General features: G+C 37.7%; 1 protein-coding gene across 1 annotated transcript in view; it reads left to right on the forward strand.

Annotated features, from left to right (window-relative positions):
- The window catches only part of LOC106092565 (peroxidase), a 198,966-nt gene that overhangs the window by 180,829 nt on the left and 12,137 nt on the right, over positions 1-6,000 (forward strand). The gene's annotated exons all lie outside the window — the stretch shown is intronic.

The raw sequence follows: 6,000 nt of genomic DNA on the forward strand, positions 1-6,000 counted from the left end.
ATTTCACAACGATCAAGAATATATATACTTTATGGGGTCTCAGACGAATATTTCGAGTAGTTACAATCAGAATGACGAAATTAGTATACCCCCCATCTTATGGTGGAGGGTATAATAAATACAAATGGAACAAGTAAAAAGGCATTAAGTTCGGCCGGGCCGAACTTTGGATACCCACCACCTCGAGTATTTATGAAAACCTCCTTACGGCATAATCCGGTGAAAATTGGATAACTTATGCACCCTTAATCAGCAGCACATCGGTTCCAATCCAACATCCAATCTAACTACAGTCCATTCTTTACCATATTCGGGTCGGATAGCGGGTGGCCTAAAACTATTTACTGTTTCAAATTTCAGCGAAATCGGATAAAAAAAAGCTTTTATTTGCTTCAGACCCTTTATCGGGATATTAGTCTGTATGACAGCTATATCTATATATAGTCCGATCCGAACCATATTTGGGATGGATGTCGGGAGAACTAAGACTACCTATTGTTTCAAATTTCAGCGAAATCGGGCAATAAATAGAGCTTTTATGGCCTTCAGACCCTTTATCGGCAGATCGGTCAATATTGCAGCTATATCTAAATATAGTCCGATCTGAACCATATTTGAGTCCCATGTTGGGTGGCCTAAAGCTAATCATAGTTTCAAATTTCAGCGAAATCGGTTAAAAAAAATAAAGCTTTTATTGGCTTTAGACCCTTTATCTGGAGATCGGTCTATATAGCAGCTATACGTAAATATAGTCCGATTTGATCCATATTCAGGTCAGATATCAGGAAACTTAATATAATACTCTGTTTCAAATTTCAGCAAAATCAGATAATATATAAAGCTTTTATGGGCTTCGAACCCTTAATCGGGAGATCGATCGATAAGGCAGCTATATCTAAAAATATTCCGATCTGAACCATATTTGGGTCCTGTGTTAAGAGGCGTAAATCTACTCAATGTTTTAAATTTCAGCGAAATCGGTTAAAAAATAAAGCTTTCACAGGCTTTAGACCCTTTGCCTGGAGATCAGTCTATATGGCTGCTATATCGAAATATAGTCCGATCTGAACCATATTTGGGTCCTATGTTAAGAGACGTAAATCTACTCAATGTTTCAAATTTCAGAAAAATCGAGTAATAAATGAAGCTTTCATGGGCTTCATACCCTTAATCGGAAGATCGGTATATATGGCAGCTATATCTAAATATAGTCCGATATGAACCATATTTAGGTCAGATGTCGGGAAGCCTATAACTACTCACTGTTGCAAATATCAGCGAAATCGGATCATAAATAAAGCTTTTATGGGCTTCAGAGCCTTTATCGGTATATATGGCAGCTGTATATAAATATAGTCCGATATGGATCATATTTGGATCAGATGTCGGGAGGCCTAAAATTACTCACTGTTGCAAATTTCATCGATATCGGATAATAAAAAAAGCCTTTATGGTCTTCAGACCCGTTTTAGTTAGATCGGTCTATATGACAGCTATATCCAAATATGGTCCGATTTGGCCCGTTCAAGAACTTAACCAGCGTACATCAAAAAGACGTATCTGTGCAAAATTTCAGCTCAATATCTCAATTTTTGAAGGCTGTAGAGTGATTACAACAGATGGACAGTTGGACTGAAGGACAGTCGGACTGAAGGACAGTCGGACAGACACACGGACATCGTTAAATCGTCTTAGAATTTTACGACGATCCGAAATATATATACTTTGTGGGGTCCGAAAATGATATCTCGATGTGTTGCAAACGGAACGATTTAATGAATATACGCCCTATCCTACGGTAATGGGTATAAAATTTCTCGTAGTGTTTTGATAGCACTTCCAACAAACACGCTAAGCATGGTTTACGTCGGTCCATGTTTTGATATAGCTGCCATATAAACCGATCTTGGGTCTTGACTTCTTGAGACTCTAGAGGGCGCAATTCTCGTTCGATTTACTTGAAATTTTGCACGTAGTATTTTGGTAGTACTTCCAACAACTACGCTAAGTATGGTTTACATCGGTCCATATATTGATATAGCTGCCATATAAACTGATCTTGGGTCTTGAATTCTTGAGCTTCTAGAGGTCGCAATTCTCGTTAGATTTAACTGAAATTTTGCACATAGTGTTTTGGTATCACCTTCAACAACTGTGTTAAGTATGATTAAAATCGGTTCATAATCTGGTATAGCTGTCATATAAACCGATCTTGGAACTTGACTTCTTGAGTCAATAGACCGACCAATTCTCATCCGATTTGGCTGAAATTTTGTACAGCGGCTTCTTTCATGACCTTCAACATACTTGTCTAAGATGGTCTAAATCGATCAATAGCTTGATACAGCTCCCATATAAACCTATCTCCCGATTTTGCTTCTTGAGCCCCTATCAGGCGCAATTCTTATCTGAATGAACTGAAATCTTACACAATGACTTCTACAATGTTCAGCATTCATTTATGGTCCGAATCTCGGACAATAGCATAACAGTTCTTATTTAATATTCTATGTTTGTCTAAAAAGAGATACCGCGCATAGAACTCGACAAATACGATCAATGGTGGTGGGTATGTAAGATTCGGCCCAGCCGAACTTAGCACGCTCTTACTTCTTATGAGTTCAAAACCTCAAAAATCGGAGGAAAATTGTGGCTTATCAAATAAGAGAACATTTGACATCCAACAAAAATGCATGTGAAGCAAATCACCTAAACCACTTCCATGTTGCAATATATTTTCCTAAAATTTTTCATACAAATTGATTACTCGCAGAGCCGAGCCATTACAAAAATGCGACTAAAACGCAGCATGGAAGTAATTTTTTCTTTTGGTTTATGTGCGAAACAAATTAAACGCATAATTTACTTAAATGGCTGGCCAAGTTATTATGAAAAAAAAATATTTCATGAAAAATGTATCTCAAAAATCAAATTGTCTAAAAATTGCTGCTACAAAAACAAGCGCTGCTAATTGCAAAGTGCCTTGCAAATAAAGTCGAATTTTTCCACTATAAAAATTGGCGAGAAAAAAAAAAACACAGAGTGAACCAGTTTCTTGGGGGCCATGAAGCCAACTAATGAGGCTGCTCTGAAATATTTAACCAAAAGGTGATTAAATTTTCTGTTCTTTTGAGGAAAAGCTAAACAAAAAATTATCTTTAATAGCTGAATGTGCGGCAATTTGTATATGCAACATTTTGCCCATAAATTTGGATTATATGCCGCTTGCTTTTGTCATTTATTCGCTTATTTGACAGAAATGCTTTGCCTTAAGTTAAAATCGCTGAAAGTTAAGTGTTAACTCGTTTATGAATGTGTATTACGATTTTTGGCTAAAATATGCACAGAATAATCATTAAAGGCATTCAAACCATTGACTAAAAACGACGCCAGAATATTTGTTTAGGTGGTGGTTTTTAGGTATTTGATTGCGAAATTGAAGACCGTGTGGCTAAACATCTGTCAAAATATATCGACAGAATAATATTGCCATACCTTTCACCTACAACAAAGGCGGCTATAGCCTTCATTGTAGTTAAAATTAACTAGAAATATTCGAAAAGTTTAAAATAAAACCCCAAGAACATTTAAAATAATATTATCAAAAAATTTTTGTAGAAAAAAGTTTTTTTATGGATTTTGTACAAAATTGTTATACCCTACACCACTACTGTGGTACAGGGTATTATATCTTAGTGCATTTGTTTGTAACACCTAAAAGGTAGATATATAGATCCTTTGATAAGTATACCGATAGACTCTAAATCACTTTAGGATTCGATTTAGCTATGTCAGTCTGTTTGTCCGTCTGTCTGTCCATGCTAATTTGTGTACAAAGTACAGATCGCAATTTTTATCCGATCGTTTTCAAATTTGATACGATCATCTTTTTATGCCCACCACCGTTTGCAACACATCGAAATATCCATTTCCGACCCTATAAGGTCTATATATTCTTGATCAGCGTAAAAATCTAAGACGATCTAGATATGTCCATCCGTCTGTCCGTCTGTCTGTTGAAACCACGCTACAGTCTTTAAAAATGGAGATATTGAGCTGAAACTTTGCATAGATTCTTTTTTTATCCATAGCAGGTTAAGTTCGAAGATGGGCTATATCGGACTATATCTTGATATAGCCCCCATATAGACCGATCCGCCGATTTAGGATGTTAGGCCCATAAATGCCACCTTTATTGTCCGATTTTGCTGAAATTTGGGACAGTGAGTTGTGTTAGGCCCTTCGGTATCCATTTTCAATTTGGCTAAGATCGGTTCAGATTTCGATATAGCTGCCATATAGACCGGTCTCTCGATTTGAAGTTTTGGGTCCATAAAAGGCGCATTTATTGTCCGATGTCGCCGAAATTTGGGACAGTGAGTTAAGTTAAGCCCCTCGACATACTTCTGCAATATGGCACAGATCGGTCCAGATTTGGATATAGCTGCCATATAGACCGATCCTCCGATTTAGGGTCATAGGACCATAAAAGCCACATTTTTTATCCGAATTTGGGTCAGTGAGTTGTGTTAGGCCCTTCGGTATCCATTTTCAATTTGGCTAAGATCGGTTCAGATTTCGATATAGCTGACATATGGACCGGTCTCTCGATTTAAGGTTCTGGACCCATAAAAGGCGCATTTATTGTCCGATGTCGCCGAAATTTGGGACAGTGAGTATGGTTAAGCCCCTCGGCATACTTCTGTAATATGACACAGATCGGTTCAGATTTGTATATAGCTGCCATATAGACCGATCTCTCGATTTGAGGTTTTGGGCTCATAAAAGGCGCATTTATTGTCCGATGTCGCCGAAATTTGGGACAGTGAGTTTTGTTAAAACCTTCTTCAATTTGGCTCAGATCGGTCCAGATTTGAATATAGCCGCCATAGAGACCGATCTGTCGATTTAAGGTCTTGCACCCACAAAAGGCCCATTTACTGTCCGATGTCGCCGAAATTTGGGACAGTGAGATAGCTTACGCCCCTCGACATACTTCTGTAATATGGCTCAGATCGGTCCAGATTTGAATATAGCTGCTATAGAGACCGATCTCTCGATTTAAGGTCTTGCGCCCATAAAAGGCGCATTTATTGTCCGATCTCGCCGAAATTTGGAACAGTGAGTTGTGTTAGGCTCTTCGACATTTTTCTGAAACTTGGCCCAAATCGGTCCATATTTGGATATAGCTGCCATATAGACCTATATCTCTATTTGAAGTCTTGGCCCCGTAAAAGGCGCATTTATAACCCGATTTCACTGAAATTTGACACAGTGACTTATGTTAGGCTTTTCGACATCTGTGTCGAATAGTGTTCAAATCGGTTTATTTTTAGATATAGCTACTTAAAAGACCAATATTTTGTTATACACAATTGAACAATGACTTGTATTTATAAGTATTTGGTCCAAATCGGAACATATTTCGATATAGCTGCTATGGGACATAAGGTATGCATTTTTCAACGTATTTTGATGAAAGGAGGTTTATATATATACCCGAGGTGGTGGGTATCCAAAGTTCGGCACGGCCGAAATTAACGCCTTTTTAATTGTTTGATTTCTTTTGTGGGATTTCTGTGCAAAAGTTGCATTTTTGCAACGCAACGCTCAAAACAAAGCTCAATGCGCTCATTCTGTTTCGACCTTTATCTTTATTTCATGTAAACACAAATTTGCGCATGAACATTCCATGAAGGAACAGGGGCAAACTTCTCACATATCAATGTGTGCTGTCCGATTCAAGTTTAAGCTCAATAATAAGGGACCTCGTTTTTATAGCCGAGTCCCAATGGCGTGCCCCAGTCCGACTTCTCTTTGGGGAGAATTTTTTACTTGGCTGCAATACCGTTTTTATACCCTACACCACCACTGTGGTACCCTATACCCTACACCTTCACTATGGTGTAGGGTATTGAAAGTCGGTTTTTATTCATAATTTTCATTTTATTTAAGTTTTAATTTCATTAAAAATGATTTTTCATAGTTACCTGCACCTAA

This window comes from Stomoxys calcitrans, chromosome 2 (genome assembly GCF_963082655.1).
Source record: "Stomoxys calcitrans chromosome 2, idStoCalc2.1, whole genome shotgun sequence".
In the NCBI taxonomy this organism is placed as follows: Eukaryota; Metazoa; Arthropoda; class Insecta; order Diptera; family Muscidae; genus Stomoxys; species Stomoxys calcitrans.